The sequence below is a fragment of the Triticum dicoccoides genome, chromosome 4B (assembly GCF_002162155.2).
Source record: "Triticum dicoccoides isolate Atlit2015 ecotype Zavitan chromosome 4B, WEW_v2.0, whole genome shotgun sequence".
Taxonomy (NCBI): Eukaryota; Viridiplantae; Streptophyta; class Magnoliopsida; order Poales; family Poaceae; genus Triticum; species Triticum dicoccoides.
In genome coordinates, this window is record NC_041387.1 from 71,186,230 (window position 1) to 71,201,897 (window position 15,668).

A 15,668-nucleotide genomic window follows, 5' to 3' on the forward strand; every position below is an offset into this window, starting at 1 on the left:
GCACCTCCGCCACCCGCGCCTCCTGTTTCTCTCGTTCGGTGCACTCCAAGGCCGCACTGTTTTCGGCCTTGGACACCGCCTCCTTCGGGGTCGCCACCTCGGTCGTGGTCCCTGCAACATTCACGTTGGTCCTGTCATTATTTGCAACCAGGTATTTCTATATACATTTACATAAGGTATTACGTACCCTCCTTGTCCTCGAGCTGCTTCTTGGCACGGCCGAGCTCGTTCTTGGACCGCTCGAGGCTCTTCTTCAATGTATCGACCTCCGCAGTCAATGCGGCAAAGGTCAGCAGCGCAGCCTGCATTCCCATATTGACACATTTATGTTAGACTCCTGCGTATATCTTTTTAGATCCTCAGCTCGGCTTTTCTTTTCGAACGCTGAACTGAGCATCAGGAGCTACTGTCTATGCTGTAACATTTTTATATGTTTTACATACCTCGAAGCCTATTAGCAGGCTGGTACATGCTTCTGTCAGTCCGCTCTTGGCGGACTGAACCTTCTGAATCACCGCACTCATAATAGTGCGGTGCTCCTCGTCGATGGAGGCGCCGTTAAGCACCTCTAGCAAATTGTCCGGCGTCTCCGGTTGGACGGAGGCCGCCGGCGTCGTAGGCATGCCTTTCTTGCGAAGGCGCCGCCTGCCGGACTCTGGAACCGGTGCCGGTTCCGAAGCGGTGTCCGGCCCAGGGCCGGACTTAGATCCCTCTGGGGTTTTACCCCCTTTGGGCCTGGAGTCCGGAAGGTCTCCTTGTGACGCCTCCAGGACCACCTGCTCCTGGTTTAGCCCCTTTTGGGACTCCACCTCAGCGTCGTCTGTAGGGAGAGGGGAGGAGGCCGTCGGAAGTGAAGCGCTATTCACATCCGACGAGTCCAAGGAGCCGCTCGACGAATCACCGAGCTGAGCCCGGGGCAGACTGCATAATTGAATTCAGGGTCAGAAGGTGCCATACATCAGAGGAGCGCCATAAGTTATTATGGTATCCGGATACTTACGATTTTGCCAGGGGCTTGACCCTGGATGGCCATTCATCCCCGCCGTCTTCGGCATCGGAGGCGTAGTCCGGTAGAAGGGTCCTCCCCTTCTTGGACCCTCCGGCCCCCCCAGTTGGGGCGGCTTTCCTTTTCTTTCCTCCCCTTGCTGGAGGGGGAGAGGCTTCTTATTCTTCCTCCTCCTCGTCCTTAGAGGCGGAGGGTGCTTCGGGGTTGTCGGGCGATGAATCCGACACCACAAGGCGCCGGGAACTCTTTCGGGCCCCCATGGCCTTCTTCTTGGCCTTCTTCTCCGGCACCACGTGAGGTGCCGGAACCAGCAGCTTCATCAAGCGCGCGTCTGCTGGGCCTTCGGGAAAAGGGGCCGGGCAGTCAAACTACCCGGATGTCCTCTTCCAGTCCTATCAAAGGAGCAGGAGTTTAGATCCTGCATGAATCAAACCATGAAAATCAAGTGTCCCGAGAAAGACTAAAAGGCGAGCTTACTTCGGTGGCTTGGCGCTTGGCGCAGAATCTGCGATCCTCGGTGACGGGTGGGGAGACCTTGGAGCTCTTGAATAGCACCTTCCAAACGTCCTCGTGCTTTGTGTCGAAAAGCCGGGACAGAGTCTGGTGCTGGGCCGGGTCGAACTCCCACAAGGTGAAGGCCCGTCGTTGACACGGAAGAATCCGGCGGAAGAGCATGACCTCGACTACGTTGACAAGCTTAACCTTCTTGTTCACTAGGTCTCGGTCGCAGGTTTGGAGTCCGGTCACCTCTCCCGGACTACCCCATGACAGGCCCGTCTCCTTCCAAGATGTGAGCCGAGTGGGGATGCCGGATCGAAATTCGGGGACCGCTGCCCATTCAGGGTCACGCGGCTCAGTGATGTAGAACCACTCCGATTGCCATCCTTTGATGGTCTCTACGAAGGCGCCCTCGAGCCATGTGACATTGGCTATTTTGCCCACCATGGCGCCTCCGCACTCCGCTTGACGTCCGCGAACGACCTTCGGCTTGACGCTGAAGATCTTCAGCCATAGGCCAAAGTGAGGTTGGATGCGGAGGAAGGCCTCACATACGATGATGAACGCCGAAATGTTGAGGATGAAGTTTGGGGCCAGATTGTGGAAGTCCAGGCCGTAGTAGAACATGAGCCCCCGGACGAACGGGTGAAGGGGAAAGCCCAGTCCGCGGAGGAAATGGGGTAGAAACACGACCCTCTCATGGGGCCTAGGGGTGGGGACGAGTTGCCCCTCCTCGGGAAGCCGGTGCGCGATGTCGTCGGACAAGTATCCGACCTTCCTCAACTTTTTGATTTGCCCCTCCGTGATGGAGGAGGCCATGATTGGAGAAAGGTCAAGGTGGGAAGTGCGGACTTGGGCGCTGGAGTTCGAGTGCGCGGATGGACAAGCAAGGGAGGAAGAAGGCGTGAATGGAAAGGGTGGATCCTTATCCCCTTATATGGGTGGCCGAGACTATGAGCCCCCACCAGCCTAATAAAACTTGCTTATCTCCCAAGCGCCGTGGTTAATGGCGCAGTTGGGTTACCCACGCCTGTATTGATGAGAATCCCGGAATAAGGGGACATGATCTCTGCTTTGACGAGACGTGCCAAGGAAACCGCCTCGCTAAACGCGCTGAGGTGGAACAGTAAAACGATTCGAATAAAGGCCTGGCCGTGGCGTGATGTCACACTATGGAGTACGTCAGCAGATTAGACTTGTGCAGATATTATTCTCTCTACGATGGCATGTGGAACTTATTTTGCAGAGCCGGACACTATCCTTGTGTTCAGCATCTTCTATGGAATATTTGGAGGAGGAACCGCCTTGCAATGTCGAAGACAATTTGCGCGTCGTACTCGTCGTTATTGAAGCCTGGTTCAGGGGCTACTGAGGGAGTCCCGGATTAGGGGGTGTCCGGATGGCTGGACTATGAACTTTGACCGAACTCCCGGACTATGAAGATACAAGATTGAAGACTTCGTCCTGTGTCCGGATAGGACTTTCCTTGGTGTGGAAGGCAAGCTTGGCGATTTGATATGAAGATCTCCTCCCATTGTAACCGACTCTATGTTACCCTAGCCCTCTCCGGTGTCTATACAAACCGGAGAGTTTTAGTCCGTAGGACGAACAACAATCATACCATAGGCTAGCTTCTAGGGTTTAGCGTCTCTGATCTCATCGTAGATCAACTCTTGTACTACCCATATCATCAATATTAATCAAGTAGGAGTAGGGTTTTACCTCCATCGAGAGGGCTCGAACCTGGGTAAAAACATCGTGTCCCTTGTCTCCTGTTACCATCCGCCTAGACACACAGTTCGGGACTCCCTACCTGAGATCTGCCGGTTTTGACACCGACAGGGGGTATCCGGACTGCCGGACTATATACATCGTCCGGACTATTGAAGCGTGAAGATACAAGACTCAAGACTCCGTCCCGTGTCCGGATGGGACTCTCCTTTGCGTGGAAGACAAGCTTGGCGATTTGGATATTGTGTTTCCTTCCTTGTAACTGACTCCATGTAAACCCTAGCCCTCTCCGGTGTCTATATAAACCAGAGAGGATGGTCCTTAGAAGACCGATCACAATTACAATCATACCATCATAGGCTAGCTCTTAGGGTTTAGCCTCTATGATCTTGTGGTAGATCTACTCTTGTACTACTCATATCTCCAATATTAATCAAGCAGGAAGTAGGGTTTTACCCTCATCGAGAGGGCCTGAACCTGGGTAAACATTGTGTCCCTTGCTTCCTGTTACCATCAGCCTAGACGCATAGATCGGGACCCCCTACCTGAGATCCGCCGGTTTTGACACCGACAACCTCATCAACCGTCTTCACTACACTTGTCACAACTCCGAGCAGGGCCCCATTGATTTGATGGACTTTATGTGGCATGAGATGTACAGTGTGGTAATGAACCGAAAGGTTCCTATCTATGCTCCTTATATTACTGCCTTGATTGCTGAGATTGCTCCTGAAGCATTTGCGTGTCGGCGTCTGAATGTCCACTCCAGTGTTAACTTGCTTGTTAAGAAGGGCAAGGAAACTTCTCATGAGGGTAAGGATGAGGAGGAAGAGGAGCTACATGCTGGAGATTCCCACCTCTTTGAGTTTTGTTCCCGCTCTCACACTCTTCATCATGGGGAGCCCAGTGACTCCAGGTCAAAGAAGAGCAAAAAAAATTGGTGCCTTCTCAAGAACATGTTTTGTCTACAGCAAGATATGCATAAGAAGAAGTGGGAGGAGCACAAGTCTTGTTAGGAGAGCATGAAGGATCTTAAGGATTGTATGCGTGCGTCCAGGATGGACATTGCTCACGGCTCCGAGTCTTGTGTGACTTCTTTTGCGAGATACCAGTCCAAGTTTGCTCGGTTTGATGTTGAAGCCGGCGATGAAGCCTCCTCTCACCGCCCTCATGGCTCCATGTCTTCTGGAGAGTCGTCTGCTGACCCTTCTGTGTCCCACTCCTAGGGGCCATTTATGGATTCCCCCATCTTTCCTTTTTGCCATCTTGGTGACAACAGGGGGACATGTTGTGGTGATTGATAGGGTTTATCGCTTATCTTTGTTTATATGCCTTTTTTTTATGTTCCATTGAGCCTTGAACCTTTGCTTTTATTTGCCTTCATTTGGATCTTAGCTTGCTATTTGAACCTATTTATGTTCCATTAAATAATATATCTGTGTGTGAGAAACTTATGGCAAGGGGGTTACATGGCATTGTCTATTTGCTCATATTGTGAGAACAAAGGTTAGTAAAGCGTTATATGTCGATATATCATTCTTGTGTGGGTATGCACAGTGATAGGGGGACAATCCTTTAACCATGTCATTTCATTAAAATGCAATCTTAAATAAGGCATGGGTTGTGGGGGAGTACCTTCCTGTCATTGAAATTGCTCAATATTGTATATACTTTATGAGTTTATCCTCTCAAGCATTGTTGTCATCCATGTCAAAAAGGGGAGATTGAAAGTGCAATATAGAACTAAATTGTTTTTGACAGCTATGACAACTTCATTTGTGTTTCTAACCACATGCTCTAAGTGTTAACAACCCTGATTAAGTCAAAGTGAAGCATGGATGGTTATTCCCTCTCTTATTGGAAAAAGGAAAAGCGGTGTGCTCAATAAAAGAAGAACTCCCATAAAGTTTTCTTATTTCTTGAGTCCTTAGGGCAGCCGCACTATTAAGAGGGGGTGCATCATAAAAACATCCAGGGAATCAACTTCCCTTCTCAGATTGATCTGAAAATCTTAGTGTCATGTTTCTGTTCAGGCCGGAACTTCTGGGACGACCAGAACTTCCGGGGACCGGAAGGTCCACGAAGCTTCTGGGGTACCCAGAAAAACCACACTTTTCGTGCAATCTCTCTGTGTAGACTGGAACCTCTCCGGAACTTCCATATCCCAGAACTTCCGAGGCAGCCGGAACTTCTGGGCGCCAGAACTTCCCTCCCCTATTTCTGCAGCTTCCGGGGTACAACTGAGTGGTGCAAACTCTCTATGTATCCCGGAACCTGGCCAGAACTTGGCCGGAACTTCCGGGGTCCGGAACTTCCGTCCGTCGCCAGAACTTCCGTCCATCGCCGGAACTTCCGGGCTACGCAGAAATCTGCCTCCAACGGCTAGATTCCATCCCAACATATAAATAGTCTTCTTCTTCCTCACGAAGAGGTTGACGACTCCATTTCTCTCACCTCCATTTTCAGACCTCTATTTCTTGGAGATCTCCCTCCATAGCCAACCAAAGCTCTTGATCTTTTGAGAAGTAAAGGAGAAGTGCTCGATCTACACATCCACCAAAGCGAAAGTTGACCCCCCTTTGTTTTTGTGGTGCATATTCTTACTCTTGGAGGTTGGAGACTCCTAGGCGGTAGGAGTGCTCCTGCGAGGAATCGACCATTGTGATTACCCCAGAAAAGTTTGTGAGGGTTTGGAGACCACCCCAAGGTCTACCACTAGTGGTTGAGAAACACCTCCGTGGTGTTGTCTCAAAGGGAGAATAGGGTGAGCCTTCGTGGCGTTGGTGTGCCTTCGTGGTAACATCCACCTCTCTAACGGTGACTAGCTTCCCTCCAAGGAAGTGAACATCGGCATACATCCTCGTCTCCCGGAGTTGCGGTTATTCGTAACCCTAACTTTCTACTTGTGGTTACTTGTCTCTTAGCACTTACTTACATCATATTGTGCTTGCTTACTTAGGTGCTCGTGTTACTTGCTTAGTACTTAGTACTCACTTGCAATTGTTAGGATCACCTTCATATTCTGCATTATTGCCTAAAATTGCTAAGTAATAATTAAAATTTGTAATTGTACCTATTCACCCCCCTCTAGGTTCATCTCGATCCTTTTAGATGGGTCTGTATACAGTGGAAGAAGTGAATAAGCATTATTTTCCATTGGTGATCTTAAGGCCCCGGGGCCAGATGGCCTACATGCTATTTTTTACAAGAGGTTTTGGTCCATGTTAGGAGATGACCTTGTTCAAGAGGTGTTGAATGCAGTTAATTCTCATATCATGCCCCAAAGTCGCAATGACACCACAACTGTTATGATTGTCGAGGTACTTTCTCCAGAAAAGGTATCACAATTTATACCGATAAGCCTATTCAATGTTGTTTACAAGGTTATTGCCAAAATTACTACCATGAGACTGAAATTATTTCTACCGGAAATAATAAGCCCACTTCAGAGTGCATTTTTTCCTGGGGGTTAATTATGAATAATGTTCTTATTGCTTACAAAAGCTAGCACACAATTAAGCAAAAGAAAACGTGCAAGGATGGGTGGTGTGCGGTCAAGCTTGACATGCACAAAGCATATGATCGAATAGAGTGGGTGTTCCTGGAAGCTATTCCTTTGAAGTCGGTATTAATGCTAACTAGGTAAAGATGATTATGTTATATATTTCTTCAGTTGAATACAGAGTGAGGTACGACTCAACGGAGACAGAAGCACTTAAACCAACCAGAGGTCTCCGTCAGGGGGATCCTCTCTCGCCGCATCTATTTCTCCTCTGTAGGGAAGGCTCACTGCCTTATTATCCAGGGCTGAACAAGAAGGTGACCTCGTGGGAGTCATAGTTTCCTATGATGCACCGGAAGTAACAAACCTTTTGTTTGCAGATAACTCGCTTATTTTGATGAAGACCAATGTTGCTTGCTTAAAATCCATATTGGATATGTATTGTTCAGCATCCGACCAACTTGTTAGCATGGAGAAATCTAGTGTCTTTTTCAGCCCAAGTACGGAGGTTAATGTGAAGGCCGAGGTATGCTCAACCCTAGCTATTATGACAGAGGCTTTAAATGATAGGTAATTGGGTCTTCCATCTACTTTGGGTATTGATAAAAGTGAGAGCTTCCAATATTTCATTGATCGTTTAGTTCACAGATTAATGGGATGGAAGGATATATGTTTATCTTCTGGAGGTAAAGAAGTGCTATTAAATCAATAGTGCAAGCCATACCAACTTATGCAATGTCCGTCTTCAAAACTCCTAAAACATATGCAAAGGAATCACAGATGTGATATCTCATTTTTTGTGGGGTGATGATGCAACTAATAGAAAGATGCATTGGTTTGCATGGTGGAAGATGTGTATACCAAATAAAAAAGGAGGTATGGGCTTCAGGGATATTCATTGTTTCAATCTTGCACTCCTAGCAAAACAAGCCTGACGTCTTATTGATATTACAGATTCATTATGTGCAACTATCCTAAAAGTGAGGTACTTCCCAGAAGGAGATCTCTTGAGTGCTACTTTGAAACAAAAATCATCATATACTTGGCACGACATCATGGCAGGTGTGGACACTTTGAGGTGTGGTACATATGGAGAATTGGAGATGTAGAAAAGGTGAATATATGGGAGGACTCGTGGATCCCTCAATCACCAACAAAAAAGTGTTGACCATCCAAGGTAATAATTTAATATATCGAGTCTGTGATCTCACTGATCTGGTGACAGGTGATTGGGACGCGCAATTTGTGAACCAAAGTTTCTGGAATGTGGATGCTTAGATGATACTTGCTATACCGCTACCTTTCCATGAAATGTCATATTTCATTGCTTGGGATCCCACCAAGAACAACTTACCAAGTTGAATGGAATTTTCAATTTGATCATATGATTCATGCCAATGCAGGATCTTTAGTACCGGATGAGAAGTGGAACTTGATTTTGAGTCTAGAATGCCCAGCCAAGGTTAGGATTTTTATATTGTGGGTCCTCCACAATGCTATCCGTGTCGGGAGATCCTAGCTTCGAAGCATATGAGGGTGAAGGTTCACTGTCCAGAATGTAATGAAGGTTTGGATTGTATTCGACATTTCCTTTTAGAGTGTCCGAGATCAATAGAAGTTTGGATACAATTGGGGATGTACGTATGATATAGTAAAGAAGAGATGCACAATGTATAAAACTGGTATGGAAGTAGTGTGGGGTCTGTTAAACTTGGAAGAAACATAAGTCCATATGTTGGGGTTTTCGAAATTCAAAGAAGTAGTAGCCACCATAGCATGGTATCTTTGTTTTGAACACCGAAAAATCTATCATGAAGAAGATATTCAGAACCCCATGCAAATTGCTCTAGCTATACATGGAATCGCTGCAAATTTCAGTATTGCCTGCTCATGAAAGGCCGAAGTTCGTGTAGAAGCTTGGCAGAAGCCGCCGCTGGGGGATACGTCTCCAACGTATCTATAATTTTTGATTGTTCCATGCTATTATATTATCTGTTTTGGATGTTTAATATGCATTAATATGCAATTTTATATTATTTTTGGGACTAACCTATTAACCAAGAGCCCAGTGCCAGTTTTTGTTTTTTTGCTTGTTTTAGAGTTTCGAAGAAAAGGAATACCAAACGGAGTCCAAATGGAATGAAACTTTCGTGATGATATTTCTTGGACTAGAAGCAAACCACGAGACTTGGAGATGAAGTCGGAGATGCAACGAGGCGACCACGAGGGTAGAGGGAGCGCCCCCCTGCCACGTGGGCCTCTCGTGGGTCTCCTGACCTAGTTCCTTCGCCTATATATTCTTATACCTCGAAACATCAGGGGAGCCACTAAACCACTTTTCCACCACCGCAACCTATTGTACCCGTGAGATCCCATCTAGGGGCCTTTCCCAGCATCCTGCCGGAGGGGGATTCGATCATGGATGGATTCTACATCAACACCATTACCCTTCCGATGAAGCGTGAGTAGTTTACCATAGACCTACGGGTCCATAGCTAGTAGCTAGATTGCTTATCCTCTCTCTTTGATTCTTAATACCATGTTCTCCTCGATGTTTGATACGTCTCCAACGTATCTATAATTTTTGATTGTTCCATGCTATTATATTATCTATTTTGGATGTTTAATGGGCTCTAATATGCTCTTTTATATTATTTTTGGGACTAACCTATTAACCAAGGACCTAGTGCCAGTTTCTGTTTTTTTTGCCTATTTTAGAGTTTTGCAGAAAAGGAATACCAAACGGAGTGCAAACAGAATGAAACCTTCCTGATGATCGTTCTTGGACCAAGGAAAACTAGAAGACTTGGAGATGAAGTCGGAGACGCAACAAGGCGTCCACGAGGCAGGAGGGCGCGCCCAGGGGGGTAGGCACGCCCCCACCCTCGTGGGCCCCTCGTAGCCCCACCGACCTAGTTCTTTCGCCTATATATACCTTATACCCTAAAAACATCAGGGGGAGCCACAAAACCACTTTTCCACCGCCGCAACCTTCTGTACCCATGAGATCCCATCTTGGGGCCGTTTCTGGCGATCTGCCAGAGGGGGATTCGATCACGGAGGGCTTCTACATCAACACCATTACCTCTCCGATGAAGCATGAGTAGATTACCACAGACCTTCGGGTCCATAGTTATTAGCTAGATGGCTTCTTCTCTCTCTTTGATTCTCAATACAAAGTTCTCCTCGACGTTCTTGGAGATCTATTCGATGTAATACTCCTTTGCGGTGTGTTTGCCGAGATCCGATGAATTGTGGATTTATGATCAGGATTATCTAGGAATATTATTTGGTTCTTCTCTGAATTCTTATATGCATGATTTGATATCTTTGCAAGTCTCTTCGAATTATCAATTTAGTTTGGCCTACTAGATTGATCTTTCTTTCCATGGGAGAAGTGCTTAGCTTTGGGTTCAATCTTGCGGTGTCCTTTCCCAGTGACTGTAGGGGCAGCAAGGCACGTATGGTATTGTTGCCATCGAGGATAAAAATGTGGGGTTCTCATCATATTGCTTGAGTTAATTCCTCTACATAATGTCATCTTGCTTAATCCATTACTCCGTTCTTTATGAACTTAATACTCTAGATGCATGCTGGATAACGGTCAATGTGTGGAGTAATAGTAGTAGATGCAGGCAGGAGTCGGTCTACTTGACACGGAAGTGATGCCTATGTTCATGATCATTGCCTTAGATGTCATCATAATTATGCGCTTTTCTATCAATTGCTCGGTAGTAATTTGTTCACCCACCATAATATATGCTATCTCGAGAGAAGCCACTAGTGAAACCTATGGCCCCCGGGTCTCTTTTCCATATTATTGAATCTCGTTTACATCTATAAACCAAAAATACCCAAAATATTTACTTTACCGTTTATCTATCTATCAGATCTCACTTTTGCGAGTGACCATGAAGGGATTGACAACCCCTTTATTGCATTGGTTGCAAGTTGTTGATTGTTTGTGCAAGTATTTAGTGACTTGTGCATCGTCTCCTACTAGATTCATACCTTGGTTCTCAAAACTGAGGGAAATACTTATGCTAGTTTGCTGCATCACCCTTTCCTCTTCAAGGGAAAACCAACGCAAGCTCAAGAGGTAGCAAGAAGGATATCTGGCGCCGTTGCCGGGGAGATCTACATCAAGTCAAGCAATACCAAGTACCCATCATAGACTCTTCTCCCTTGCATTACATTATTCGCCATTCACCTCTCGTTTTCCTCTTCCCCACTTCTAAAACAATTTTCGAAAACCTTTGCCTTTTCTTTGCCCCTCTCCGTTCGTCTCTATTCGCTTGCTTCTTGTGTGTTTGTGTGTTGGATTGATTGCTTGTCATGATGGCTCAAGATAATACTAAATTGTGTGACTTCTCCAATACCAACAACAATGATTTTATTAGCACTGTGATTGCTCCTACTACCAATGCCGAATCTTGTGAAATTGATGCCGCTTTCTTGAATCTTGTTATGAAAGATCAATTTTCTGGCCTTCCTAGTGAAGATGCCGCATCCCATCTAAACAACTTCATTGATTTGTGTGATATGCAAAAGAAGAAAGATGTGGATAATCATATTGTTAAATTGAAGCTATTTCCATTTTCGCTTAGAGATCGTGCTAAAACTTGGTTCTCATCTTTGCCAGAAAATAGTATTGATTCATGCAATAAGTGCAAAGATGCTTTTATCTCAAAGTATTTTCCTCCCGCTAAGATGATCTCCCTTAGGAACAATATTATGAATTTTAAGCAACTTGATCATGAGCATGTTGCACAATCTTGGGAGAGGATGAAATTAATGATAAGTAATTTCCCTACACATGGTTTGAATTTGTGGATGATTATACAAAACTTTTATGCCGGATTGAATTTTGCTTCTAGAAATCTTTTAGATTCGGCCACGGGAGGCACTTTTATGGAAATCACTTTAAGAGAAGCTACTAAGCTCCTAGATAATATTATGGTTAATTATTCTAAATGGCACACCAAAAGATCCACTAGTAAAAAGGTTCATGCGATCGAAGAGATTAATGTTTTGAGTGGACAGATGGATGAACTTATGTAATTATTTGCTAATAAAAGTGTTTCTTCTGATCCTAATGATATGCCTTTGTCCACTTTGATTGAGAATAATAATGAATCTATGGATGTGAATTTTGTTGGTAGGAACAATTTTGGTAACAACGCGTATAGAGATAATTTTAATCCTAGGTCGTTTCCTAGTAATTCCTCTAATAATTATGGTAATTCCTACAACAAATCTTATGGAAATTTTAGTAAGATGCCCTCTGATTTTGAGAATAGTGTTAAAGAATTTATGAGTTCGCAAAAGAATTTCAATGCTTTGATTGAAGAAAAATTGCTTAAGATTGATGAGTTGGCTAGGAACGTGGATAAAACTTCTCTTGATGTTGATTCTTTGAAACTTAGATCTATTCCACCTAAGCATGATAACAATTAGTCTCTCAAAGCCATGAGAATTTCCATTGATGAGTGCAAAGAAAGAACCGCTAAGATGCATGCTAAAAAAGATTTGTTTGTAAAAGTGTGTTCTTCTAGTTTTCATGATAATAATGATGAAGATCTAAAAGTTATTGATGTGACTCCTATTAAATCTTTGTTTTCCAATATGAATCTTGATAAAGATGGGACTGGAGATGAGTCAACTTTAGTTAAAAGGCGTCCCAAGAATTCAGAGTTTTTAGATCTAGATGCAAAAATGGGTAAAAGTGGGATTGAAGAGGTCAAAACATTAAGTAGCAATGAACCCACTATTTTGGATTTCAAGGAATTTAATTATGATAATTTTTATTTAATAGATTGTATTTACTTGTTGCAATCCGTGTTAAATTCTCCGCATGCTTATAATCAAAATAAAGCTTTTACTAAACATATCATTGATGCTTTGATGCAATCTTTTGAAGAAAAGCTTGAACTAGAAGTTTCTATCCCTAGAAAACTTTATGATGAGTGGGAACCTACTATTAAGATTAATATTAAAGATTATGAATGTTATGCTTTGTGTGATTTGGGTGCTAGTGTTTCCACGATTCCAAAAACTTTGTTTGATGTGCTAGGTTTCCGTGAATTTGATGATTGTTCTTTAAATTTGCATCTTGCGGATTCCATTATTAAGAAACCTATGGGAAGAATTAACGATGTTCTTATTGTTGCAAATAGGAATTATGTGCCTGTATATTTCATTGTTCTTGATATAGATTGCAATCCTACATGTCCCATTATTCTTGGTAGACCTTATCTTAGAACGATTGGTGCAATTACTGATATTAAAGAAGGAAACATTAGATTCCAATTCCCTTTAAGGAAGGGCATGGAACACTTATGGATTGCATACGAAAGATGGCAATACCTAGATCTATTCTTGTTTTTATGCCTAGCTAGGGGCGTTAAACGATAGCGCTTGTTGGGAGGCAACCCAATTTTATTTTTGTTCTCTGCCTTTTGCTCCTGTTAGTAATAAATAATTCATCTAGCCTCTGGTTATATGTGGTTTAAAGTTTAAATTAGTGTTTGTGCCAAGTAGAACCTTTGGGAAGATTTGGGTGAAGTCTTTGCGACCTTGCTGTAAAAAACAGAAACATTTGCACTCACGAGAATAGCTGTCATTTTTTTACAAAAGAGTGATTTTAGGTTGATTATTTCTGCATAAGATTAATATACAAATTTCTCACGTCCACCAATTTATTTCAGAATTTTTGGAGTTACATAAGTATTTGAAAGTTACAGATTGCTACAGACTGTTCTGTTTTTGATAGATTCTGTTTTTCGTGTGTTGTTTGCTTATTTTGATGAATCTATGAGTAGTATCGGGGGTATGAACCATAGAGAAGTTGGAATACAGTAGGTCTTACACCAATATAAATAAAGAATGAGTTCACAACAGTACCTTAAAGTGGTGATTTATTTTCGTATACTAACAGAGCTCATGAAATTTTATGTTGAAGTTTTGTGTTATGAAGTTTTCAAGTTTTGGGTAAGGATTTGATGGACTTTGGAATAAGGAGTGGAAAGAGCCTAACTTGGGAATTCCCAAGGCACCCCAAGGTAAAATTCAAGTACAACCAAAATCCTAAGCTTGGGGATGCCCCGGAAGGCATCCCCTCTTTCGTCTTCGTCTATCGGTAGCTTTACTTGAGGCTATATTTTTATTCACGACATGATATATGTTTTGCTTGGAGCGTCTTGTATGATTTGAGTATTTGCTTTTTAGTTTACCACAATCATCCTTGCTGTACACATGTGACACCCCCGATTCACATGTACACTAATCATGCACGCAAATGTGTAAGATCCAGATCAGGGACTCACGGGAAGATATCACAACACAACTCTAAAAGTAAAGTAAGTCATACAAGCATCATATTACAAGCCAGGAGCCACGAGGGCTCGAATACAAGTGCTCGAACATAAATGAGTCAGCGGAAGCAACAATATCTGAGCATATACATAAGTTAAACAAGTTGCCATAAGATGGCTAGCACAAACTGGGATACTGATCGAAAGAGGCGCATGCCTCCTGCCTGGGATCCTCCTAAACTACCCCTGGTTGTCATCAGCGGCCTGCACGTAGTAGTAGGAACCTCCAGTGTCATAGGAGTCATCATCGACAGTGGCGTCTGGCAACTGGGCTCCAACGTCTGGTTGCGGTATCCGGGAAGAAGAGGAAAGGAGGGAAAAGAGGGAGCAAAGCAACCGTGAGTACTCATCCAAAGTACTCGCAAGCAAGTATCTACACTACATATGCATGGGTATATGTGTAAAGAGGCAATATCGGTGGACTGAACTGCAGAATGCCAGAATAAGAGGGGGATAGCTAGTCCTATCGAAGACTATGCTTCTGGCAGCCTCCGTCTTGCATCATGTAGAAGAGAGTAGATTGAAGTTCTCCAAGTAGCATCGCATAGCATAATCCTACCCGGTGATCCTTCCCTCGTCGCTCTGTGGAAAAGCGATCACCGGGTTGTCTCTGGAACTTGTCTGGGTGTGTTTTATTAAGTATCAGGTTCTAGTTGTCATATTGTCAAGGTACAACTCTGGGTCATCCTTTTACCGAGGGACACGACTATTCGAATAGATAAACTTTCCTGCAGGGGTGCACCACATTTCCCAACACGCTCGATCCCTTTGGCCGGACACTCTTTCCTAGGTCATGCTTGGCCTCGGAAGATCAACACGTCGCAGCCCCACCTAGGCACAACAGAGAGGTCAGCACGCCGGTCTAAATCCTATGCACGCAGGGGTCTGGGCCCATCGCTCTTTGCACACCTGCATGTTGCGAGTGCGGCCAGAAGCAAACCTAGCCTCCCTAATACAAGTTCAGGCGTTCCAGTCCAATCTGGCACGCGCCGCTCAGTCGCTAACGTTAAGAAGGCTTCGACTTATACCATGACATCGAGTGCCCATAAATGTTCCCGCGTAGTTGGTTAATGCGTACAGGCTAGTGGCCAGACTCAGATCAAATACCAGGATTTCGTTAAGCGTGTTATTTTGAAGCAACCACGGACGCCGGCCAGGGCCAGGCCCACCTCTCACCTAGGTGGTCTCATCCTGCCCTGTCGCTCTGCCACAAAGATCCACTCAGAGGGCCGTCGGGAAAGTATGTCCTTTCAACTCCCAATCCATGAATCAACCGCGGGTACTCAACGAGCCGACCCGACTTTAGTCACCATCTATATAGTATGTATGTATGTAAGTATATACCCGTGATCACCTCCCGAGTGATCATGACCCGATAGTATAGCAAGGCAGACAGACAAGAATGTCGGGCCACAGATGATAAACTAGCATCATATTCTAAGCATTTAGGATTGCAGGTAAGGTATCAACAACTGTAGCAACAATGATAGGCCATGCAACAGAATAGTATTAACCGAACGGTAACATGCTACACTACTCTAATGCAAGCAGTAGAGGG